Source organism: Neolamprologus multifasciatus, chromosome 7 (genome assembly GCF_963576455.1).
Source record: "Neolamprologus multifasciatus chromosome 7, fNeoMul1.2, whole genome shotgun sequence".
In the NCBI taxonomy this organism is placed as follows: Eukaryota; Metazoa; Chordata; class Actinopteri; order Cichliformes; family Cichlidae; genus Neolamprologus; species Neolamprologus multifasciatus.
Genome location: NC_140445.1, coordinates 64,456,143 through 64,483,970, shown reverse-complemented (window position 1 = coordinate 64,483,970; position 27,828 = coordinate 64,456,143). Strand labels below are relative to the sequence as shown.

At 41.5% G+C, this 27,828-nt stretch overlaps 1 protein-coding gene across 1 annotated transcript in view; it reads right to left on the bottom strand.

Moving 5' to 3' along the window:
• tmtc2b (transmembrane O-mannosyltransferase targeting cadherins 2b) overlaps positions 1–27,828 on the bottom strand; it is a 111,049-nt gene that overhangs the window by 64,549 nt on the left and 18,672 nt on the right. The window lies entirely within an intron of this gene.

Sequence of the window (27,828 nt, the reverse complement as noted above, 5' to 3'; positions counted from 1 at the left end):
GTTCTCCCCGCAGAATGCATCCAGGCTGGGCATGTGACCAGAAATAAATTACACAAGAGTAAAGGTTTTTGTAAAGTACCAAGTGCCTCGTACGCTTATAAAGAAAAAATATTCAGCAGCACTCAAGAAGCAAATAGGAAGCATATCAATAACCAATTTTACAAAGTGGAACACTTGAATTTTACTCGTAAGAGGCATTTTTGTAAGAGTCAGGCGTTCTCATCGGATTCTAATTCAATCAGGTGATGAAGATCAGACTCTCAGCCTGGACGCCGCTATGCTGGAGACAAAGTTACCCTTTCAGAATAAAATACTTATTAAGATTTCAGCTTCTGACAGCACGTAAAAAGAAAAGAGTTTGGCGAAGATCTGCCAATTTTACGTCATCGTGGAGATTCGATATCTAAACGAAGCCCACTGGTATTTTCGGTCTCCCCACAGACACAGTGGTAGCCCACTCTCTGTGCCCCAAACGTTCTTTCCAGTTTTCCTTCTCATGAGCACGCTACCCGGTCATTCTCCCACTAGGTTACACGTCGTATATGCATGAGTACGTCTTCTACTTTTTAATTGACTAGAAGGATAAATAAAGAAATTAATAGCGCTGGTTACTAGGGATGCAACGATACACAAAATTCACGGTTCGGTTTGATACTTTGGTTTCACAGTGCTATATTTTTTCGATACAAAAAAATGTTCATGCTCTTTTAATTTGTCATTTATTAAAATTATAAATATATATTTTAACTCAAAAGTACAGTTTTTAAATTTAATGTTTCTGAAACAACAAAGTAATAAAAAATAAATATATCTGATCGAGGAATCTCTCATCTTTGGAAAAGAGAGTTTATTACAGAGAAATGTCTCTTTCCAAAATAAAAGCTATGCTATACGCTTCTTCTGGGCTATATTCTCAGCAGCATATTAAACATATCAGGTCCCCATAAGGAGAATCATGTGCTAACGGCTGTCTAAATGACTCGGGTAAAGTTTGTAGCATGCGTGCTTGTTGTTTATGTCTGCTTCCACTTGTCTTTGCACGAGGATGATGTCGGAGTAAATGTGCAGTCATATTCGTTGTGTTCCCACTAGTGCTGTCAGCGTTAATCTGAAATGACGTTAACGCCACAACACGGCAAATCTCCGTTAACGAGCTACCGCGGATCGCCCGTGCATGGGGCTGGACTGTGTCAACACGTTAACAAGCTAACCTGCTAACACACTAGTTCCCACCAATGTAATTGAGCATTGCGTGGCACATCCAACATACTGTTTTACTTTAGTCCATGACGCTCTTACCTTCAGGGTCATACGTCACATGAAAACCAAAATAGTTCCAAACGCCAGATCTGAATGAGGGTGGGGGAGGTTCAATTTGCCATGTTGCAACTAGCTTAGCTTCTGTCTCGCTAGCTTGCCCTGCGCTCAGTGAATCTGCGTTCGACTACTCCGCCTAGGCTGCACTGTCGAGCGCAGATCCACTGAGCGCTCAACACAGACAGCATCGTCAGAAGGAAAGTTGATAAAATAAATTAAAAAATTTGTATTGTTCATACATATGCGTACCGAACTGAAAGCACTGTATCTAACGGTTCAATATCAATACGAGTATTGTTGCACCCCTACTGGTTACGACCCCAGATAAATGGGGACGGTTGCATCTGGCGTAAAATCGTTGCCAAATCAAGCATCAACAACAGGGATCAACAATAAATCTATAAACAATATTAACAAGAAAGTGTAATTTCAGCTGAGCAAAAACAAGTTCTTTGATTTGCTTTTGCATCCCCACACATTCTGCATCTTAAACCAAATTTCATTATCGCTGCAGTTTAAAAGAGTCAGTGACTGATTTCATAGATTATGCATGAAAAAGACGACAGCTCAAGAAGACAAACAGAGCCAGCGGCATTGTGGGGTATCTGCTGAAGCCAACACACTGCTGGGGCCCACCATAAAATCCCCATTGTCATGAATGAATAGCTTCTTTCTTCCACTTGACACATGTGATTAGCATGTTTATAACACCATTTCTTAAAACGGCCCGAGTGAACATTACGGATATTTCAGTCTCCTTCATTTTAATGTAATTGATAAGAATTGAAAATTGGAAACAAGTTCAATAAATATTAAAAGAAAATTAAGAGCACTGTCACTCCTTACTGTGGATCCCGTTCAGTCACTTTTCTTTTTTTTATTATTATCTCTTTTATTGGGACAGCTGTTGAACATAACAGTAGTTTGCCTTTTTACACTTTCTTTGCTGTCACGTTTTAACTTATAATTGAAAAATAAAGAAGACAAAATGAAGAGAAAAGAAAAGAAGAAGAAAAAACTAGGGTTAGGAGGCAGCAGGGCAGGTAGGTTTACGTAGTACTCAGGGTTGTAACATCATATACAAAATCACACCTCATATGCTTAACATAGTCTGTCCATTTAGACCATATTCCCTCTGAAGTTTAAGAGAAAATGACACTTTTTCCATCGTATAGATCTCTTGCACAGAATGTATCCAGTCTTCTATCGTTGGTGGTTCAGGCTTAAGCCATCTTCTCATAAGAGGCTTTTTACTTGCGGCCAGAAGGATATACAGGAGTCTTCTGTCGTTGGAATTCAGTCACTTTAATTGATGAGGGTAAGGGTGGATGAGCCGGTGGCTTTGTAGGCAAAGTGGCGGCTGGAGATGAGGGAAATCCTGGTTCCTGCCAATTACGTGGATATAATTTGAGCTCTATAGTCTCCTATGTATGTTGAAGAGTTTAATTACTGGTGGTGCACCCAAGTTTATATTGTGTTTCCTTTGATCTATATTCTTACTGTCTTCTAATGGACATGCACTCCAGTACTGTGGATAGTTTGCGTAATCTGCGTTTAAAGTTTAAAAACTATGTTTATGCACACACAATAAAAAATAAAGATGAACTCATTCAAAAGGATCTAAGTGGTCTTCAGAGTGTAGCAAGTAACACTGTGTCCAAACCACCCAGCAGCACTCCTAAGCCTCCCCAGGTCTTCCCCCCGAGCAGTGTGTTTGCATTGCTTCACTGGCACAGTCATGGACCCTTACTCCATTTCATGGCACAGTAGACAAGCAAACACTGGGACACTGAGTCTGAAGTGGGCCAGGCTCGTCCGGTGAGCTTGCAGAGAGCTCGCTGAATACCCCTGCCTGCTGCCTAGCATCCCTGATCAGCCTTTCAGTGGGGTACAGGATGGCCACAGCAGGGTGTGAGCTGAATACTGATCAGCTCAGCAAACCATCCAACCAACCAGCGAATCGCACTTCTATTTGGCCAAAACAGGACTGACAAAATAAGAATCCGGCCAATCTAGTACTGCATCCCGAGGGTGTGCTTACTAACCTGTGCATTTAAAAACAGAAGTAATAGCTTCGGTTCAAGGAAAAAATGCATCACGAGGATAAAATATTGTCTTTCTGTTTTAAAGAATGCTGTTGACGATCTTCAAAAGACAAAACGGACCCTCAATCACCGTCCAAAGCCACAGGATTCTGAGTAAATCATCTAAATGTCACATTTTCGGGCCAAGTGTAAAGTTGTGTGATGTTTACGGTTTATTCCAGGTGCAAGAGACAATTATGAGGAGCTGCCCATGCAGAGCTGAGTGATATACACTCTGATTATTGCATCTAATAAATCTGTCAGCATGTGCAGGGCTGAGAGGGACAGCAGAGAGCTGCTGGGTCACCCCTGTACTCCCCTCTCTCACACACACATTTTCTTTCTCAGGCACTAACTCTTCTCTTTTGTGTCGACTGTTCTGTAAGGAACCGCTCGCTTTAGCATGTTAACATGTTTAAAGTGTCAGTGCTAATCTGAAATATTCAATCGCGCTGCGTCTTTTGGGGCTTTTTACCAACGTAAGACAAAATCTGGAAATGTTCCCATTAAGTTTAGTTCCGTTGAGTGTTTTAAAATAAATGTCACAGCCCAACAAGACGAAAATTGTTATCCTCAGACTATTCCAACTGCATTTTCCCCCCAACGCTGACCCATGTCTAATGCCGTGGTAGTCACACAGGCCCTGCTTGGAGGGGGCCACTTCACAGCACTCTTCCTCACAACAGGGGGCTTTTGTCGTGCTCTGACCTTCTTGGGCACACGGTAATAAATTAGTTTGACTTGTTCCTTCTCTCGTGTTCAGGGTGCATCCCTTTCACACTGCGAAGCAGCAGAGAACCTACTCTTCTTCAGTTGGTGTATACGACCCCTTCAGCCATTATTGGGCTATTTAGGCATTCTCGCTCGGGTTGGGAGTATGATGAACCACAGAGCTTTTCATTCCATCTAGGGCTGCCACGATTAGTCGACTAGTCACGATTACGTTGACTATTAAAATTGTCGACGACTAATTTAATAGTCGACGCGTCGTTTGAAGCTTTGTAAGATCCCAAAAGACGCAGGAATAAGTAGTAGGATTTAAGAGTGTAATAACGGACTGAAACAGAAGATGGCAGCACTGCATGTACAAGGATGCCAGCTGCCGTTAAACCCCGAAGAAGAAGAAGAAGCTGTGTCCCAGAATTCATAGCGCAGCCCAGCTCAGTTTCCAACAATGGCGGCAGCTAGTTCAAGTTTTATTTGTCATATGCAAGTTAGCACAGGGTCAACATTGCAATGAAATGTGTTTGACGAGCAGCAGTCACTCAGCAGCATGATACAGTACAGAAAATATAGTAAAATATAATAAAATAAAATATAAAAATATAAAAATAGTAAGGAGCTAAATATTAGAGAGACATGGTAAAAGAGAAAAGATGACTAAATATATATGTATCTATAAATATAAATATATGTACACTAGTGATTAAATAAGAAAATCTTGAAAAGAAATATGACGGGAGGGCAGATGGGATATTGCACAGGAATGAGCAGCAGAAAATTACAGTATTGCACTTTAAATATAAATATCAATGACAATAAAGTGAAATGACCAGTGCAGATTAAACAGAGTACTTGTGAAGCTACAGGGTAGCTTCTGAGTGTGTGTTGTGTGTGTTTAAGTGTTGTGGTTGAGGTGTCGTATGGCTTGGTGGTAAAAACTGTTTTTAAATCTTGTAGTCCGAGCAGACAGACTCCTGTAACGTCTGCCAGATGGTAACAAGGAGAACAGCTGATGTGCTGGGTGGCTGTGGTCCTTGATGATGCTGTGTGCTTTACGGAGGCATCGCTGGAGGTAAATGTCCTGAATGGCAGGAAGCCTCGTGCCAGTGATGTGCTCTGCTGCCTTCACCACCCTCTGTAGTGCTTTACGGCTGCTGGCAGAGCAGCTTCCGTACCAGTAGTTAGTTTTAATATTACTCTTATTATTCTTTCTGGGTCACAAAATAAACGTTTAACATATTTTCAGGCGAGAATGTAGCTGTGTAAACCTCAAATATCTGCTCAGTTTATCAAGACACCACATATTTTCAAAAGCACTCCGACGTTTTCGGAGACGTCTGTTAGCCACTAGCTCGATAGCTAGCCGGGGGCTAGGCTAACTAGAGCCGTGAGAACACCGGACTCCGGCTAATCGTTTTCAAACCCACCGCCGTCTTTCGCTACTCAGGTTAAACATGATATATAAGTCACTTAGATAACTTAAAAATGTTATTGTTTGGCTTTTTTTAGTATTTTATTTGTTCCTGAGTAAATCGGTTTGGCTGAGATTAAAGTTATAGTTTTTACACAGCTGAATAAACGTCAAGCAGACAGCTGATTATCAGAAGTGTGAGATGCTCGAGAATTTACTCCGGTGTCCTGTTATATTTTAGATAGCAAGGAGTTTATTAAACTTCACCGAAACAATCTGCAAATTTCATTAAAATTTAATAAACTATCATCTTGTCTTTATTTTTAGTTAGCACATACCTTAAACACTTAAAGCTGTAAGCTAATGATAGTTATATAAGAGCAGATGCCGCTGGTGCAATGAGCTGTACGTTTTACGTCCAATGGATGATGATCTGATTAGTCGACTAATCGCAAAAATAATCGGTGACTAGTCGACTATCAAAATAATCGTTTGTGGCAGCCCTAATTCCAGCCCACATCAGATGGATGGAACAACCACAGCAAGATGGAAAAATCCTGTGGAAGAGCTCATGTATGCAGAAAAGCAACACATGAGTGAATTTGCTCATCTATCTAGCGTTTCGCCATTATACTTCCCTTTTACATGACGGCATTTTACGAGACTCAGCAGCCCCGAAGGTTGAGCATGAATCACGGAGCATCACTGCAGAGACCTCTGTTCAGTGATGTTTATGGCAGGGGAGCTTAAGAGCAGGAAGGGCCTTTGAGAATGCCAACAGAGCAGAAAGGAGAAGACATCTTTAGTACCCCTAGCATCTTATATCTTCTATTTGAAACAGCTGCGCCTCGTCTCAGATCTCACGGCTATGTCTGCTTAAATATGAAGAAGCTCCTTTAATGCAGCCGTGCTCAGAGCCGTCGTCTCTGGGCGTTAGTGGCTATTTTCAAGAAGTCTCGCGATCAATCAAATGTGAACAAATATGACAAAGCTGCAGAGGGCGGGGCCTTATATGTACTAAACATGCTGCAGTCAACAATTTAAATATATAAAGAATCACTGCGTTAATGAATGGCAGCATTCAAGGATGCAGCACTGACTAATTTGATTAGATACTATGACAACAGGCCAGTGTTCTCACACTGCTCCCATTTGGACTCCAGTGCTAATTGAATGCACATGTAGCAGATTCACAGAGAGCCCAAATCAACAGCCACGTGATAGTAATGAGGCTGCTGTCGGTGTTAATGTGGAGGGATCGGCCTCCGGTGCTCCGTCAGGACTCAGCACAGATCTGTCTATGACAGACTGGACTGCGAGTGCTCGAATTGCTGCTGCACTTGTGTTTGCTTCCCTTTAGATAACCAGTGTGAGTGTAAGGCTGTGCACAGTGATGAAGAGTAATCTGTTATTAATAGGGATGGGTACCGGCACCGGTTCTGACATAAACGGTAGTAACCAGACCGAAAAGCAGCGCACATTTCGGTGCTTTATTTTCCTGAGCTGTCATACACTTTAGATTCTAGCCAATCATTTTACGTTTCCAAGGATAGTAGGCGGGTCCAGGTACGTACGTTCTTTTAGAGCAGAGCTACAGATTAAAAATGCCCAAAGCAAAGCGGTCAAAAGTCTGGCTGTACTTCACAGCAAAAGATGCAAACTCAGCAGCTGCAACAAGTGCTTTAAGCTGATACTGTGATGCTGTCAAAGGAGGTAACACCTCAAATCTGATGAAACACCTGGCGACGCATAGCGTTTTGTTAAAAGCCGAGAAATGCGTCGTATTTGATAGCTTGCTGCGAGACCTCACACCGAGCACATCTACTGCGGGTGTGGTGCCTGTTATCGACCCGGAGTTAGCAACATCCCCCAAAAACCCGAAGAGGAGAGTCCTGGCCCCTAGCCCTGCCAGTGTAGCAGAAATGATGAGGATGATGATGCAGCAGCAGCCGTTCTTCTCTGCGTGAGTAGCTTAATGTTGTTCGTGTGTAATTTACGTTGAGTAGGCTAACCACGTTATTACATTAATGCATGTAAGGTGAACTAGCAAACATCATCATAGCTACATGCAACTGTCTTCTTGTTTGATGGCAGATACTCCCTTCACCCTGGACAAAAAGGCTAAAATGACCAAAGAAAAAGTGGAAAACAGTTAAACATGAGAGGTTTTTGGACAAGGTTTGTGTTTTTTCCATTGATTAAGCTGCTTCCAGCCAAGAGTGATACCATATATGCCCCATAGCTGCAGAAAAGGCTAACATTGTTATCTTTTTACAAAAAAACAGCTGAACATGAGAGGTTTTTGGACCAATTTTGTCTTCTCCATTCTTTAAGCACCGTTTAAGCACCGGCACCGTTTCAAAAGTACCGGTTTGGCACCGGTATCGGATTAAACCTAAACGATACCCATCCCTAGTTATTAATTTCAACTGAAACTGGAAACGAAAGATTAGTTTGCTGAAGTCTGATCAACAACAGTCTCAGCTTCTACTTGATAAATGAGGTTTGTCCATGAATATGGAAAAAAGGACTGAAATAAAACGATGGCCTGAAGTTGTCTGTTAACACAAATGGAGCTCACCGTAAATATCTCCAGTGTTGCTTTTCCGTTGCGTGAGACTGCTTTGCATCGCAAACTCATAAACATATCCACGAAAAACCCAAATAGCCTCTTATGTGTTTTTAAACGCTTTGTCTTCCACATGGTGTCAATTTGGATTTTTGTGAAAGGCTCATTTACGCATTTGAATTTTTACAGCCACTAAATCGCACAAACCGCACTGACTCCTTAACCGAGGCCTGTGCTTTTTACAGACCCTGAATTTCCTCATTTACTTTTCCACTTCGAAAGTGCAAAAATCAACACGAGTGAACAATCTGATGGGGGACAGTTAAGCCAGACCTTCAATTATTACCGAGGAGCTTGTCCACTCTTGTCACACACAGTTCCTCTTTTGTTTTTCAGTGTCACAGAGGATTTTGGTACAAAACGTTCACCCTACTCAACTGACACGGTGAATAATTTCAAATTCACTTATCTCACCCTGATTTTATTGGTCCTGTTTTCTCTGGGTGGCAGCGGTTAGCACAGTGAGCTCTTGCATCGTCTCCCTGTGCCTGCGCACACCAGCTTCTTTGTACAGTCTAAATATATGCATGTCATAAGCAGTCCAAAGGTGTGAGAGTATGTTTGCTTGTTTTTCTGTGTGAGCCCTGTGATGGACTGTTGGCCTTTCTCAGTATCCCCCACCTCTTGCTCCATTCTCATGTAGGATGAGCTCCGCCCCCCCAGCATGGCCCTGAATTAGACGGGTGGTAAGAATGAATCTTTTTTTTCTTTTTTAATCACAAAAGAAAGAAAACTGCTACACTGATACAATTACCAGAGCAAACACAGAAAGACACATAAAATTAAGCTTAACAATCTAATCTAATCTTTGTGCTTTGAAATAGCAAGAAATGGGAAACTTCCTCTATTAACAGTACTGTTTCCTGCCATGTCTTCTTCATGTCTTCTCTGTATTGTATTGTTGCTGCTGTCGCTGCCACAAAAGACTTTCCACAGCTAATCTTTTTCTCCGAGTCAATAACATTCAGAGGCAATTTTCTTCAGATCGCTTTGTCGAGCTAAATTGAATCCAAAACTAAGATGCTGAGCTGCAACAGTCAGCACTACCAGGCTTTCCAAACAGCTGTTCAACTCCCGGGTTACAAAATACAAAACACTGAAATAATATCAATAAAGTAACAGTTGATGAGGCTGTATCGTTAGCTTTGATCATTAGCTTTGATCATTAGCTTTAGGTCAGCGGGCTTTGAACTAAGCAGAATCAGCGTGAGCAGAAATCGATGTGTTTGGGTAGGTATCACACAACATCAATCTATAGTCTCTGTCCTAAGGGCAGATCTGGTTGCTAAAGAGGCCGCGTAAATAATGAGCCATGTGACTCCACAGGGGGAGTTGCCTGATTGGATCATTTTCCCTGTGGCAAGCTCATATTTTAAGATAAATGTTATAGATTTACAAAAGTTTGTAAAAGATGGTGTGATGTCACAGACCGTGTCTGGCAATGAAATGTTGGTCAGTAAATGCTAAATGGCCTGTATTTATATGGCGCTTTACACATCCAGTCATCCACACAATCACACACTGGTGATGGCAGCTACATTGTAGCCACAGCCACCCTGGGGCGCACTGACAGAGGCGAGGCTGCCGGACACTGGTGCCACCAGTAGGCAACGGGTGAAGTGTCTTGCCCAAGGACACAACGACCGAGACTGTCCAAGCCGAGGCTCGAACCGGCAACCTTCCGATTACAAGACGAACTCCCAACTCTTGAGCCACGATCGCCCAAAGCGAGTTTTACATTTTGCAGGGATGCCAAAAATGTATGTTTTAAACTGCGCTGAATGCTGCCGACAGCACAGTGACCTGAACGGGTTAAACAAGAAATCCTTTGTTTCAAGGTCTCCTCTACCCAAGTTCTCTTTGAGGTTTTTCTGTAGTGTAATTCTGGTTAGCCGCGAAACAATAAAGGACCATGTGGCGCAGAGGTCTGATGAAATGAACAACTGTATGCTTTATTCTTCAGCCAGACTAGCAGCACCAATAAGTCTTAACCATTCGTATGGTAAACCAGAGCAAACCGGTAAATGACTCAATGAGATCCATAAACTGACAGTTTAAAATATCTACAGAGAAATCCTGCTAAAATAAGAATAAGGTTATAAATAAAGTGACATAAATGAACATCCCGTATGCCTCGTGTTAATCAAGCATCAGGACGATAAGCGGTGCTAGCTGCAGGCCTTGACAGAAGTTTTCTAAATTAGCACTGAAAAAAACCTGACTGACATTTGTGTCAAACATCAAAAGGCTCCAGTCTGCAGATGCAAGGAAAGAAAGGAAATTTAATAAGGTTTGCGCATAAAGGTTTACGCTTGCAAAGTCAGACACTGCAGTAAACGTGGAGACATGAGGGACAGATGTAAAGGACGCAGACGCAAGACTGATGCCTGTTTTTTTGGCTTTTTAATTCATCCAAGTACGATAAATATTAGGGGTGGGGAAAAAATGGATACTGTGTAGCATGGTGATATTTTGTTTGCTAATAATGTATGGATACAGGGACAGCAGAAATCGATACTTTGTTACAAAAAAAGGTTTTTTTCTGAGCAAGAATCCTGACATTCCTTCACTGTCCAAATGTGTTTAACTTTTTTATGGCAGCAATAAACATGACAGTTTACTTATTTTAATTTAAGACATGTTTTATTTTAATGAAGTTTAAAACTTTTTTATTTAATGTACAATTATATTTTGTTTTAATTTACTTTCAAATTCTTCAGTTGCTGAAGGGGCTGCATAGTTTTCATAAACTGCATAGTTCAGAATAGCTATAATTGTACCAGATGGTTGATTCAGTTAAGTTGGACTAGACTGTAATACAAACCGTTCAGTTTGTCAACAATAAAACTGAAATGAGAGAAAGACTGAGTGTGAGACTTTGATATTAGAGAAAATGAATATTGATAAAGTTTACCTTTATGTACAGAATCTGAATATCGCAAAATATTTTTAAAAATTGCAATAATATCGTATCGTGCGTTAAGTATTGTGATAATATCGTATCGTGGGATGTGTGGTGATTCCACCTCTAATAAATATGTCTACAGGTTTGATCAAAAAAGCTGCGACGTTGTCTGAAATGCATTTGTACATGAGATTTGAATTTCCTTATTCACTAGCATCATAAAAACAACTAAGGCGATGGTAGTTTAGTCATTTTTTTACATCAATGCTATCAGCATCTCAATAAACAGCCCCAATCATCAGCAGAGCAACATGAAACTAAAACCTTTTTCCCCTTCTTTACTTTGCTCTGTTCACTGTGACAGAAAGACATGTATTCACTGCATTTCTGAAATACTTGTTGGTGACATATTGTAGGTGGATCGAACAAAGCTGAGGGAGTGGACGCCGGGGCACCGGGCCCCCAGATAGGAGCACAAAGGATCCCGCATAGCTCCAGCTATGTGAAAAGGTCGTAACAAAAGGCTGAGAAGAAGAGTGAAGAGAAGGCAGAGTCGGGGTCTGCGCTCACAAACCGAGGCCCCCGGTCTTGGTGAGTTACTGGAGCACGACCATGTGTGGTCCGTAATCACACCCAGCGAGCAGCGAGGACCACGCCTCCCTCAATGGAAAGACGGATGCCCCCTTCCTGATTGCTTCAAGACCTGGTAAGAAAGGATCAAGGAACAAAGGAACCTGCCCCGTTGGGAGAGGGTCATTCAACAGGTCGCAGGAGCATGCCTCTCTGGGTTTACTCTTCTCCCGAGGACGACAATAGATTTGACAGGTGGAGGAAGAAAGACGAGAGAGCGCGGCGAGAGAAAGAGACAGATGGGTTTGAGTGCAGAGGTAGACGACGAGCTGAAAGAAGAAGATCTACCTAATAAGCAAATGGCTTTCAGGGGGGAGAACAACAATTAGCATGAAGCCAACAACGGAAACCGAGTTATAGGAAGACACGTTGTCAGCGACGACAGCTGATGTTCGTCCCACTCGCTTATAGAAATCCTTGACAAACATGTTCAGCGTTATTTAACAGCCTTGTCAATATTTCCAGCCTCACACGCTCGAGCAGAAACACTTGTCACAACATGACAATAAAGCCATGACTCATCCTTCCGTTTATTCATTCGTCTTCATCCTGATCTGCCTGCAAATGCTGCAGCTTTCAGGAGCAGGAAACCGACGGAACAATGTGCCTCATCACGCCATAAAACCAGCGACGCAGTCTCCGTCTGCGTCAGCTGCTCGTACCGTTTCCAGGTCGTCTGCCAAAAAGGGGGAAGGGAGCAAGAAGTGTCTCTTCTCAGGAAACATTTCCTTAAGGAATTAGGGTCAACGGCAAGGAGCAGCTGACCTCTCGAGTGCTTGGATCAGAAAACGGAGCAGGATGGAAGGAAGAGGACACTTACGTCATTCGCTGTCCTCTCCTGCCCTGCCTTTGGTGATCGGGTCACTTACACAAGAGGCTTTAGAGCCGCGTTATCCGCTGCTAACAGTTCACAGAGCAGCTGGTGATGCTGCAGTCCTCATCCTGGATGTTTAGGCCGTATCTTACAAGTGTCACTGGGTGTCCGTCAGCACTGAGCACTGTGTTGCAAACACACACGCACACTTCAAGCAGCACTCAGCAGCTTATTACACAGAGTGATGGATGCCTCAGAGTAGCCTGGATGTGCTCAGGAAGCTCAGCAGTACTCCTGTTTCCATGCAGCCAGCCATCTGAATTCAACTCGGATAAGGTTAAATAAACTGCAACGTGGAAAATGCCTTTTGCTCTCGGATAGGGTCGTGCGTCTCAGTGCTGTAAAATATGATATTTAATGTTACGCAGCTGTAAAAGCTCCAGTTTTAAAGTCTGTGCTACTCATAATTGCATTTTAGTGAACAAGTCATTCTAACCGTGCGTTCACACTCTGAGTAACAAGATCAACAAGTCACCAGGGGGCCTTTCATTTCATACGGAGCGCAAAGAGGAGCTGAGGCAGCAGGGAGGCTCACGCTTGTGCGAGAGGCCTCGGAGTTATTAAAAGGCCACCATATCTGCATCTTTCAGGGCCATCGGCTCATGAACTGCCAGTTAATATCTGCAGATACGTCAGAACTGACAAAACAAAAACTGGAAATTCTGTTAAGATACTTTTTTAATGAAAACATGACTCAACTGGATATTTTGAGACAGTTTTTTAAACAGAAAAACAACACATTTTATCTTTAAAGCTGTTTTCTGTCTGTTTTTCCAGTGTTTTGTAAAAGTCGCAGGTTCAATGGACACAAAGATCTCCATGAGGTGATTTTATCATGAAGTGGGCAAGAAATATTGTTACAGAATATTATGAGGAAGACGTCAAAAAGGCGGTCAGCTTAAGAAAGTCGCCCACATCTACAGAAGAAGGTTCTGATCTTACAGAGATCATCTTCTTTAACCCTTTAAGACCTACCATAGAACCAAGTCCGCCAGAGCATACTTTATATTTTTACATGCTGTGGAGCCATTTTTGGGAGTATTTCAAGTTGCTATACATCAATACAACCGTTATAGCCCATATTTTAATAATATGTCTGCATTAAGTGCATAGTAATTACATAAATTGCAAAAAAGTGCAATAAACTACAAAAAAATTGAAAATCGTTTTTGTTTTTCTTACATATATTTCTACTTGGAGAAATTTAAGAGGTTCATCACTCAAAACTTTAAATACAAAAAAGTTGCAAAAAATATTTTCCTACCACAGGAAATTTATTTTGAGTGTCTTCATAGTTTTATTTTTGAGATACAGCAATTTTTATACACTGCAGGAAAAACGAAAAACAATCCTATGATGCAAATTTGCAAAGAAAACAGCATCAAAATAAACTATTTTAAGCAGTGCAATATGAGTCCTAAGCATCCAAGAAACTATTCAGTATAGCATATAGTCAAACATGACTTATAAAAACACCAGTGTAGGCTTTTAAGGCCTACAAGTAAAAAACTACATGACGTCACTTCTGGTTTCGGGCAGGTCATGGCGGACATGCGATAGTTCGTGCTGATGGACGTAGGAAGTGTTATGAACAGCTGATCGGATCGGCAAAGCGTGTTTCTGGAATATTATGTTTTTGTTGCTGCAAGTGCTTTTTATGCAGTTTTTGCAAAGTTATATGTGGAAGGAAACTGTGACCGAGGACAAGCTGATGGCATAAGATGTAAGTACAACTCCTCCGGTTTCATATGCAAAAAAAATTATTGCGCTAGCTCACGTGGTTGCAGAGCTACCGGGATTTAAAAATAGTTACACAAAACAGAGCGTGCTGCTCCGACCGGCTTTAAAGGGTTAACTAAAAGTAACGAAGAGTAATGCCTATTTTAAACAACAGATTTGGTCAAATGGATTGTCTTTATCATAACAAAATGTATCATCATGATCCACATTGTTTTGCTCCACCCCCCCGTCTGGCTTTCATCATGGAAGGATAAAGGACGGGACCATCTCTGGGGTCGCATCCTTTGGAAAGGAAACACCTATATGAGAGTTTAGTGCTAACTTCTGTGGGCCGGTTAAATAAACAAACACAAAAACAATCACAAAAAAACAGGCATTAAACGGCCATTGTGAAACATTACCCAGGGTGTGACCACCCATGTCCGGCATCTGGGATTAAGTTTGGAAATGAGTCAAACGCTGTCCGGCTGTGTGCAACATAAAAAGAAAAACTGCCCACGTGTTCTTCCTGCGGTGCAGAATCAAAGCTCTTCCCTCCAAGATAAACATCATCCAGCAGAGTATCACACACATCTTTCATCACAAGGCCAAACGTGGAGGGGAAACAATCATTTTAGAGTTCGTGCAAACAACATACAGGCTAATTTCCAACCGTCTGGGAATTTCTGGGGAAGAACAATAAAGTCACCCCAGCCAAGAAGACTTCACTGTATCTGCTTCCAGTCACTCCAGCGTGCTAACCTTTGCTGCATGGCTCATTCCTCTCTGGACTGTCTGAATTAGCCTGGGAGATGCTGTATCACACCATCAAGACAGGAACATTTAAACAACGCCGCAGAGCCAGCTACCTCGAAAGCCTCTGCGCAATCTGTCTGGCCTAAGACGAGGTGACGCGTTCATCCTTATTCAGCCTCCCTCGCTCGCTATCGCTTCACTCCCACCTCGCCGTCAGATAAAGGCACGACATCCAGATATAAACCGAAAGAGGAGATCAAAGATGCTTGAGGTTAGCGGGCCAGAAATACCATTCGGAGGTGAAAGTTGCTCTCCGAGTATACGTCCGAGTAACAAACTGTCATTCCTGGTATGTGCTACTGAATATAATTGGCTGGGAAGCTGTTCGCAAAGGTATATTTTCATCTTGCAGCACCTCTAGCTATAATTCATGGAGTACACTCAGGCATATGCAGAATATTAATAAATCAAGACAAAAATCATCCAGAGTGCTGCTCTTGGATGTTTCTTAGACACTGGGGAGTAATTTGTTATTGCAGGTGGCCCCTTACAAGCCCAGCGTTCCTTCTCAAGTATCCCAAATAAAGAAAACAAAGGCTCTCAGATTAACTGCAGTGGGCTTTTTTTCCTTCGCCTGCACAGGAAGCACGAAACACGGAAATAAAAAGAATAAAAACTGTAAATACAAACTTTTGCAACAGTCTAACGTTAAGCCTATGCCAGGTTTGTGCGGTAAACACCAGAATACGTAGATTAGTCCATTTCCCCCATAATCCCTTTGTTGCCTAGAAGGAGGGATTTGTGGGTCAAGCCCGTGGCGGCGGCGGGGGGTGGGCGGGTTGGATGTTTCCACGTATGGAGAAGCTACGATGCTTCAACCAGACAAGGAGATGAAGCATCCGTGCCCATTCCCCCTCCCCCCAGCCGCACACATCCAGACACACAGTCAGGCGCATGCATGCATCCTGCCTCAGACACACCAGGAACAAACCATAATGGCACAATGACCTACAAACCACAAGCCCATGGGAATTATTCACAAGCTTTCAAATCAGATAGCATTAAAAGTCCTCTGCAGCAGCAACACCAGAGAGGGGGGGGCACGTAACTCTACCCCACCCCGAGCGCACTCTAACACACCATCATTTCACGATCTCACAAAAGGCCTGCTAAACATATGCTTTTGTTTCTGATTCCCTGCATACTCTAGTCGTGATTAAACGACTGCGGTCAGCGACTACACGAATCTGTAAAAGCAAAGCCTGAAAAACAACAGCGAGCTACGTGTGCGGCAGTTTTCTTTTTCTATTAATGTGGAGAAACAACAACATTTGTACTCTCTATTGTGAGATTTATAGAAACAGCTTTATGTACTGTATGTTAGTAATTTGTAGCTGCTTAGTGTGACACAATTACTGCCTAATATCACACAAACACTTATTGTGAAGTCAAACGAACGTTGTGTACGAGCGAATAAACTGGAATTGCGACTGAAAACAGTTAACACTTGTACCACATTTCCAGCAACACTTTTAATCGCGCCTGTATAAAAGTTGCTGTTTGTAATGCGTCCAAATTGGAGGCGGGGAAAAAAGCAGCGTTTTCACGGCCCTGTTCACACAGTGGTCAATAGCGTCAGCCAACACGCTGAGAGCACCTTTCAGGTTTACTTAACCCTTTAAGACCTACCATAGAACCAAGTCCGCCAGAGCTTATATTATATGTTTACATGCTGTGGAGCCATTTTTGGGAGCATTTCAAGTTGATATACATCAATACAACCATTATAGCCCAAATTTTAATAATATGTCTGCATTAAGTCCATAGTCATTACATAAATTGCAAAAAAGTGCAATAAACTACAAAAAAATTGAAAATCGTTTTTGTTTTTTTAACATATTTTTCTAGTTAGAGAAATTTAAGAGGCTTATCCCTCAAAACTGTAAATACAAAAAAGTTGCACAAAATAGTTTCCCACCACAGGAAATTTATTTTGAGTGTCTTCATAGTTTTATTTTTGAAATACACCAATTTTTATATACTGCAGGAAAAACGAAAATAAATATTATAATGCAAATTTGCAAAAAAGCAGCATATGCATCAAAATAAACTATTTCCAGCAGCAATATGAGTCCTAAGCATCCCAGAAACGACACAGAAAGTCATAAAGTCAAAGATAACTTTTAAAAACACCAGTATAGGCTCATGAGGCCCTGATGGTAAAAAACTACATTGCCGCAAAATGACGTCACTTCCGGTTCCGGGCAGGTCATGGCGGACATGCGATAGTTCACGCTGATGGACGTAGGAAGTGTTACAAACAGCTGATCAGATCAGCAAAGCGTGTTTCTGGAAAATTATGTTTTTGTTGCTGCAAGCGCTTTTTATGCAGTTTTTGCAAAACTATATGTGGAAGGAAACTGTGACCGAGGACAAGCTGATGGCATAAGATGTAAGTACAACTCCTCCGGTTTCATATGCAAAAAAAATTATTGCGCTAGCTCACGTGGTTGCAGAGCTACCGGGATTTAAAAATAGTTACGCAAAACGGAGCGTGCCCGCTCCGACTGGCTTAAAAGGGTTAAACTGTTTGAGCGTTTATAGTAAAGAACTTGGACAGACAGACGGTCCAAGAAATATCGTATTGATGATTTCATTTTCGTACTGGATGCAGAAAAAAGGTTTGCTACTGGTATATAAATAACCGTCTCTACGCACACACAGCAAACAAGCATTACCCGCTAATTCCTCTTTTCGCCGCGCTCTGTGGGACCACCTGTTAGACATGATCCTCATTAGACTGGGACTGAGAGGCCGCCGTGGGGCTGTTCAATCAAAAAGTCAGACTCATCCTGGAGGAATCCAGCTGTAAAACACACCCTCGCTGGGAAATCACTCAAAAGAGCTCATAAAAAAACCACACACACAAGCATCTACTCACATAAGCTCCTTCTCTCTCTCACACACAGCAACAGTTCACCCAAACAAACACGCATTTTTAAATTCTAACTGCTTTCCAATGAACTCAGAGGCAATTGCTATCGCCGGTCCTCGAGGATTCAAAGGCCCATTATCCAGCAGGCTGGGATTAGATTTTCTGTTCGGGCGGCTCCAGCGTGACAAGTTGCTGGTGGAAATAGATTCTCTCACCAGGGAGTAAGAAATAACTCAGCACACAACAGATGATTTCTTGTAAACATTTTGCAATTCCATTCTTTTGATGGGTCCGTGTCATCAGCGTTTATTCGGAGACGACTCGACCCTTAAAGACGTTCATAAATAAAGCGTCGAAGTAGAAAATCTGTGGAAGAACAGCGCAGCTGATAGTCCTGTGCCCTCCCCAGGTGACCTCACCTCTGCAAAGAGAGCTTACAGTAGTTACATTTCCTGATATCTGCTACATGTGAGGCGATAGAGACTGGAATGTTTATTTTAACAAAGGGTATTTTGAGAAAACAAAGATGCTAATCTGTGCAGATTTTAAACGTGTTAAAAGGTAACAGATGCCGTTTCTTTCTATCCAACTCGCCTTGGGAAGCGGGATCACCTACACCAGATTGCGGACGATGTTAAGTCTCCCACAAAATATTTCAAGCTTCAGGTTTCACTGTTTTACATGAGCACGGGAAGTTTTTCCAGAGGTAATGAGAATCTGTGCCAGCTCGGAAAAAGTGCAAAGCGCACTCAGCGGGCCCCAGGGGCAGACAAAACAGCATTAAGTATTAAGGTTGCTTAAATGGAAAGAAATTCACTGTGTCAACTCAATTTCCTCGGGAAGGAGCGGGAAAGCCGGAATCTCAAAAATACCATGTTGACAGAAAGTGCGCGTTTAACGCGTGGGATTGACCAAAACGGCGAGGTGTGGAGAAATTGCACCGGCTCTGTTTGTGATGCTCTCACAAGAGCAAATAGTGATGAAATATTCAAGCCTAGTGTATGACTAACATGTATCCATACTCACATGCTATTGTGTTTTTTTAAGTTGTGAAGTGACTGACTTTAAGATAAGTTAGAGAGCTTTAGTCGTCCAAACAAAGTGTCCCAAACCACCCAAAAGCTGCCTCAGGGTCTGCAAAATGGTAAGAAGATGTAAACAAAGCAGTGGGTTTCAGTTATATGAACCTGCAGGGTTTTTGTTTTCACCTGAAACAAGTCAGTGAATGAAAAATGGGAGGATGGATTCGTTTCAGCCTCCTACCTAGTGAGTCATATATAATCCAGAATTATGATTAAGTCAAACATTTTTGGCTGCAAACTACATTCTCTATATCACCTCCCTTTTATATCTTAACTTATGACCCAAGAGCAGACAAATACATTTTTCTTTTAGAATAATGTTACAGGTGTTGTCATGGTGCGTGATATTTTATCAACCTGCACAACATTTCGTCCAAACATAAAATTTTTAAAAAAAATAATTAAAAAAATCTATGAAATGTTTCACGGGAGCCTCTTTAGCAAACTTTAGATTGAAATGCAACAAAAACTAGAACATGACACAAAGTTTGGAGCACGTCTCCCTACATCAGGGGTCGAGGCCTCGAGGGCCGGTGCCCTGCAGGTTTTAGATCTCACCCTGCGTCAAAACACCTGAATCACATGATGAGTTCATTACCAGGCCTCATGTCGAGGAGGTCATTTAAATGGTAGAAATGGTAAATGGCCTGTATTTATATAGCGCTTTACTAGTCCCTAAGGACCCCAAAGCGCTTTACACAACCAGTCATCCACACATTCACACACTGGTGATGGCAGCTACATTGTAGCCACAGCCACCCTGGGTCGCACTGACAGAGGCGAGGTAATTTAGCCATTTAAATCAGCTGTGTTGGATCAAGGACACATTTAAAACCTGCAGGACACCGGCCCTCGAAGCCCAGAGATGGACACCCCTGCCCTACATGTTTTCACCTGCTATTCATGAGCATATTAGCTTCTTTATAGTGGTTCTTGTCCAAAGCACCACTCGGCAAAAGTTCACACCCTCCGTCCCACCTTTCCACCAATGCTAGTTCTGTGGTAGCTTGTGCCAGTTTCAACTTTTCCCCTTTTCCACCAAGGGTGGAGTCGGTGGCTAACAAGTTGTCCATGTTCTGCTTCCAAAAATTCCTCTCCCAGTTGGGTAAACTGGGATGCTTACAGTTGCTTTCAATGGGGTGAGGGCTGAATTATTCTAGCCAACTATATGAACTTTGTGAATGCAAGTGTGAATTTATAAATGGATCTAAGTGTCCTGTGGTTGTTACTACCAGCATTTTTTAATATGGGCATTTATAAATACACTGCAAATGGCAAACATGAAATGTATTCAGTCGTAGAGTTGCTAGCGTGGCGAGAAACTCTTATTCTTGTTAAGTATGATTTTCACGTTTTGTGATGAAAAGCTCGGTTCTTTGCAACAATGAAACCAAAGCAAGTGACATCACGGTCATTAATCAGAGCTAATTCTGGTCTCCGGTGTTTCCTACGGCTTAGATGATCAATCAGTATTGCCAATCGTTTGAGCAGTTTAACAAAAGACTCACACAGCACCAATCTGTACACATTGTGAGAGTAAGCACCAAACAAATGGTCATTTGCCCGAGTATCTCGTCATAATTCATTCAGTGAAGTTCAATTCCAGCTCGGTGCTAAACATGTCGGTGGGTGTTAGCGAAGCTCTGCAAACCACAAAATCAAGTGCAGTAAATGCAACGAGACTCTGCAGTCTCCCAACCCTGTTATTTCAGTGAAACAGAGTACATTGCTGGAGCTCAGCAGATATTAAAAATTCAAGTCATGCAAACTGGGTTAAAATACCACACAGCACACACATTTTGTTCAGCTCAGTAGCCGAGGGTTTAAGCCAGACTTCTGCATTTGTGGCAAAGAAATACCCTTCTGGCACTTTTTAGAGTCGACTGGCAGCTGTGGACATCCAGAAAGAAAAAACTGCTAAACTATGATTCTCTAAATTTATGGAAGTGTCTCATCATTCTTATAAGTGTGTTTTAAGGTGAAGTATGTTAAACACACGTATCAGTTGTGTGGATGCACACCACTCCTCTCCACCTCTGAAAGCTTACAAGGATTGCTCTGAGGCTGTCAGTTGAGAGACCTTCAGCATAGGTCTTCAGCAGCAGCACTTGAGGTGTGCTCACGGACTTTATGAGGTGCAAAGTGAGCTATTATCCCTCCAACCCTTCAGCTGCCGTTCCCGAGGCTGAAAAATTCTCTCAAAACCCCAAAGAAAAATACTTGTATATGGATTTTTACGACTTGAAAAGTGCACTTGCAATTGACCTATCCCCTCTCTTGGCGGAGAAATGCTGACTGTGAAGATGATGTTGCCAAATTCCACACCGCATGGTTCGACTGTGCGCTACACCCACAAATAGATCAAAGACGAAATGAAGGTGAACCCAAACTTAAAAAACATGCCCACAACATCGCTGCCTCAGTGTCCTTTGTTTGTATTATTCATGTTACACCAACAAATTATTCAGACCTCGCCTGAAGGCAAACGTCAGTATACGGTGGAAAATGGACGGACACCACGTCGCTCCACGCGAGGCTACGATCCAAACATGTGAGCTCAACGATTTCTAATAGTAAAGACGGACTTGAGTTTGAATCCTTTCAGCAAGCTTTAATGTGGGATTTCTGTGATTCCACGTCATGGTGCTGGATATTAAAAGGCTATTTTGGGCATCCACGTTGTATTTTATATCCTTCATATCACTTACGATGGTGGGCGGTTAAAAGAATTATTCTCGGCCTTGGAATGGAAAAACACATGGCCAGTAAAAACAAATGGCCTGTGTCGCTGATATAAGTTTGTCTTTTTTGGCAATTAGATTCCAGCTGTAATGTGGTAAAACGGCTGGTTGATAGCAAAGGCTGAATGAGAACAAAGGGCTGCAGCAACATTTCCACAGCTTTATCGTGTAGTATTGATCTTCCTGTTGGGTCATGGGTTTTCCTTTCCCCCTCTTCCAGCCAGCTATGCCTCAGGGCTGTAGTTGGCATTTCATTCCACATGTAGTACCAGCCTTACTGGATAGCTGGTTATAGGCAACCAGTTATCCTTGATGTAGGGAGCCAACACAATGACTTCGTCAGCCCAAACCATTACAATGTCTGATTAACCAGCCCATTTTAAGATCATTTTGCTTTGATTAATTAAATTCCATGAAAGCTGAGACAGAACTTGGTAACCTACATGTTTAACCCTTTAAAGCCTGTCGGAGCGGGCACGCTCCGTTTTGCATAACTATTTTTAAATCCCGGTAGCACTGCAACCACGTAAGCTAGCGCCCCGTAAGCTAGCGCCCCGTAAGCTAGCCCCTTCCACATATAGCTTTGCAAAAACTGCATAAAAAGCACAAAAACATAATATTCCAAAAACACGCTTTGCCGATCCGATCAGCTGTTCATAACACTTCCTACGTCCATGAGCGCGAACTATCGCATGTCCGCCATGACCTGCCCGAAACCAGAAGTGACGTCATTTTGCGGAAATGTCGTTTTTTTTTTTTTACCATCGGGGCCTCATGAGCCTATACTGGTGTTTTTAAAAGTTTGACTTTATGACTTTCTGTGTCGTTTCTGGGATGCTTAGGACTCATATTGCACTGCTGGAAATAGTTTATTTTGATGCATATGCTGCTTTTTTTGCAAATTTGCATTATAATATTTATTTTCGTTTTTCCTGCAGTGTATAAAAATTGGTGTATTTCAAAAATAAAACTATGAAGACACTTAAAATAAATTTCCTGTGGTGGGAAACTATTTTGTGCAACTTTTTTGTATTTACAGTTTTGAGGGATAAGCCTCTTAAATTTCTCTAACTAGAAAAATATGTTAAAAAAACAAAAAAGATTTTAAATTGTTTTGTAGTTTATTGCACTTTTTTGCAATTTATGTAATTACTATGCACTTAATGCAGACATATTATTAAAATATGGGCTATAATGGTTGTATTGATGTATATCAACTTGAAATGCTCCCAAAAATGGCTCCACAGCATGTAAAAATATAATATAAGCTCTGGCGGACTTGGTTCTATGGTAGGTCTTAAAGGGTTAATGGTACGTTAATTAACCATGTGCTGAAAGCAAATAACCACAAGGAGCACAAAACATGCTTTCAGTTGAAATCTGCAGAGTTAAAGTTGTTAAGTAATCCCAAATACACAATATACAGTACATCTGCAAACGTACCCATTAGAGCAGCAAATTAGTGAATTAAAACTAACCCTGGATTAGTAACATTTTTAAGGAAATCACTGAACTCTAATTTAGACACAAAAATGGATGCCTTTACTTGCTCCTGAGTCAAACTCCGAAATTTCACAAGTTTCTTAAAGCCAAAAGAAGTTTTAGCTATACCAAAACTCTCTTTTTTATATATATATATATCCAGCTCATAAATGTCTAAATTGCCTGAATAGACGTACTGTAAGCTGCTGGTCCCAAATAAACAACTCTAAATCCTGAACAAATAAACACAGTCCCAACACCCATAAACACATCGCCCTGAGCCTATAATACAGACCAGCGCTGCTGAAAACAACGCAGTAAATATGAGCTCAAACACTGCAGACGTACCAGAGAAAACACTGATGCTGGTGCTACGCCAGGAAATGTTCCCACAGCAGTGCGTCTAGTTATGAACGACGTCAATGAGATTTAGTCATCTTTGCTGAAAGATTGAGGCAAGTGTTTCTGCATTGCTGGAACGACTTATTCACCTGCATCAGCTTAACAATTACCGCGAGGCATCGCGTGTTATTTCACATTTTTCCCAAACACGCAACACGATCTTCTCTACTTAAAGCGTGGCTGACCTGTTAAGCATTAGTGAATGAAGGGAGTTTAGAATATCTTTAGAGTATCCTCTAAAAGGGAAAAAAGCAGAAAACTAGTATATTAGGAACACAGTTTATCCCGAGGAGACTTAAGGCGAATTTTCCAGTAAAACGAACGCTGGCTACTGCACAACGATGGCAGGAGACGGATTCAGATCAGACAGCGGTTGCACCACACGCGGCTAAACTTGCATCATTGCGGTTTTTATTACGTTGACAAGGTGAGCGCTCTCAGCTGCTCCACATTTTACATCGTCTTGTCATGCTACATCGAGTTCTGCGTTGGGATCATACTAAATCTGCCACGAGCTGTTTATATAGGAAACAGCTGACCCCGAAATCATTTGTGTTGCTGTTTATTCTCAACAAACCACGATATCTATGCACACGTGAAAATATTTAGAACTCGGCATCCACGTCATCTGTGCTGAGGTTTATGAATATGCGAGTGACCTCTGCTTCAAGGTTTGGAGCTGTCAGAGGGAGTAACCGTGCTGCGGCCATAACGCTGTGCATGCCCACAGAGGAGGACTGGGTTTGCATCCCGTACTGGGACGCAACACGTCGATGCTTTGATCAATGTTTTAAATAAGAACGTGATGTTTGACCAGTTCTGATATTCTTTCATCTCACTCATCAATGCTGCGATGAAACCTGTGTTGGAGATCAAATGCACCTTACCTTCAAGGCTTTCTGTTTCAACTCTAAGAATCGTGAATATAGAAAAGCCTGATGTTGATTTTATTTTTTTATTTGTATAGGAGAACTATCCAGACTACGGCACATGCATGCATAAAAAATCCCTCGCAAAAGGATATGGATTTAATAAAGTAAGAGAAGTAAAGCAGGCAATTAACCACAGCCTGAAAGATTAAATCCACTTTACACTGTGGCTGCAGCTGAATCATCCTTACAGTAAACCAACGTCTGAGAATGAGCTCCTTTGTAAAAATAACATTTTTATATACACACATATATAACAATTCTTTCTACCACAAAAGATGTAAAATTGTGAAACGCTTAGATATTGATTTCTTTTCTGCACTGGTCTGTTTTATTACAAGAGAAAGCCGAACTTCTTAAAGAGACAGTCCACACTCAGGAGCTGGAACTGTGTGGTGATGGTGCGACACTTTACCTAGTGGACCATGGAGCGTTTTTCTTGTGAAATACTGTTATTTTAAATTTAGCATCATCTTATTTCTACATTTACGTTTCCTCTTAGTTGGTTTTTGTATTTGATTTGATCCAGTTTTTCAGGAGAAGCTGGGTCATGTGACTCAGTGTTTGAGTTTTATGTATTTTTGTATCTATTTTTGATCTAGTTAATTTCTTAGTTGTTTCTGTCATCTCCCCCTGTACTCAGTCTCCCTGATTCGTGCGTCTACCTGTCATGTTTCATGTCTGTGTTGTTATGTTAAGGTCATGTCATGATTTATCTTCATGTCTCTGGGTTTCCTGTTTTATTTTGAAAGAGTCTGGTGTTCTTTGTTCACTGCATTTAGGTTTACTCTCCCCTGTAATTATGTTTCCTTCTAGTCAGCTGTGTCCTCATGTGTCTCCACTTCCTCTGATCACCTCATGTGTGTATTTAGTCCTCAGTCTTGCTGTGTTCAGTGTCGCGTCGTCTGTGTTTTCACGGTCAGTCTTTGCAGTGATCATCATAGTCTCTGAGTCTTCTTAGTTTGTCACAGTACTAGTTTTCCCAGTTTAGTTATAGTCTAGTTTAGTCACGCTATCCCTGCTTTGTTTGTACACTTTGTCTTCAGCCATAATAAAGGCTCGCTTTCTGTTAAGTTCACTCCCGTCTACTCACTTGCGTACGCACCTGGGTCCATCACACACACCACCGCACGGCAATGACAGACCCGCCTGTGATCATGTTTAAATATCCCCAAAAGTTGATTCTGTTCATCTGGACGCAGCGTTTTCACTCATCCAAGTGAATTCTTCAGTCTCAGCTGACTGCAGGTTTCCCCAATCTTATGACCAGTACATTGCAGTGGTTGTTGATCAATGGTCATGAGAATTTGCATATTAATGATGAAGGAACTGACCTCCCAGCCCATTGTTCCTCAGTGGGCTGGTTTCAGTCATTATGCAAATGTATTCAATTCAATTCAATTTTATTTATATAGCGCCAAATCACAACAAAAGTCGCCTCACGGCGCTTCATAGATACAGAGAAAAGCCCAACAATCATATGACCCCCTATGAGCAAGCACTTTGGCGACAGTGGGAAGGAAAAACTCCCTTTTAACAGGAAGATAAATGTACTGTTCATAAGATTGAAACCTGCAGTCAGCTGAGACTGAAGAAGTCACCTGGATGAGTGAAAACAGCAGGCGCCTCGCGGAGTGATACGTACTGTGTTTTTTGCACTAATAAAGTTGTGGAGTTGTAAAGTATTTTGTCTCGCGTCAATTATATCGGCAGTTATACCATTATCGCAAATTTTCAATTGTATATCGTGATAAATATTTTTGGTCATATTGCCCTGCTCTACTTTGGGGATTTACTTACCTGGATGATTCAGCATCAAGACATGTTTAAATATATTTGAATGGTTGAAGATTTGTTTGCGTTTACTTTTAAAAGACAACGTTGAGATTAAAAATAGGTTCTGATGGTTTGCTTGAATAAAAAAGGCAATTTTTTTTTTGAATTGTCATTTTCTCCATCAATCATACCGTGGATGTTATGTTAAACAGGCGACTTTTTGAAGAAAACCAGAGGTCTTCCTATTAAATGCCATGAGATCATTCATAATGATAATTATGTGATCATGGCAGGGATAACCATGCGTCCCTTCCAACAATACTCAGACAGCATATTTTAAAACTATTAGACTTTGGCAACACTGAGCATGAGATGACAGGAATTTGAGTAATTTGTTCAGAAAGTGCTTTTTTTTTTCATTCATATTTCTACTCTGAATAATTTCTATTTCCATGTAAAATCTAGATTTTTTTTGGATTATAGCAATAAGAAAGCTTGCCTTGTCTGGAGCCCAAGCATAGCTTAATCACGGCTCTCAAAGGGGAAATTGTAATTGCACGGAGTGAGAGCCAAGTTTGTAATTTAGTGTAAAACACAAAGTGCCTATGAAAACAACAGCCAATTACACTGCAAACAATACAAATGTGCAACAATAGGCAAACTGAGAATCAGGGATAATTATATGTGTTAAACAAATAAATACTATAAACCATGAAGGCAATAACTGCGGCTCAGTAGAAAAAGCTGTACTGACTAATGCTTCATGTCACTTTTTCTTACCCTGACACCTTCTTTTATGTATTTTGTGTACTTATAAAAGTCGGCCTGTTTAAGGAAAGCTGGACCTAAATAATATATTTTAATAAGCCCCAAAAAAGACAAAGAAGAAGAAGAAAAGCAAAGCTGCATGAAAGTAAAACAAGCACTTTATCGGCACTCTTCTATCAGGGATATGAAACAGTTGTTTCGCTCCTTCACAGAGGTCTGATTTTCTGATTTCCAAATACCCATAATTTGCCGATGTCAAGTCGTTACCGCAAATTAAAAACTCATTGAGCAGGAAAACATGCCAGCGTGTGTTCCTGCCAACTCATCTGTTCACAGTGACAACTGGCATCCATCATTCATCCACAGGATTTACCGCCAAACGTCTCCAACAGTAAAGTAGCAGATACACAGTCATCCCCTTTATAAATCTGACCTAGAATTGTTGGCTACATGCAACAGATCACACGCAAAACACAAAAGAGATTATTTTACATTCTCATGTTAGTGCGTCTATTTGGGTCAAGCCATAAAAAAAACAGGGAAAATGACCACACGTGTTAAATGGAGACGTTTGCTACTGTGACGCTGCAGGCAACAGAAATATAAGTAGGGATGGGTACCGGTATCCGGTGCCATGATGGCACCGGTTCTGACATAAACAGTAG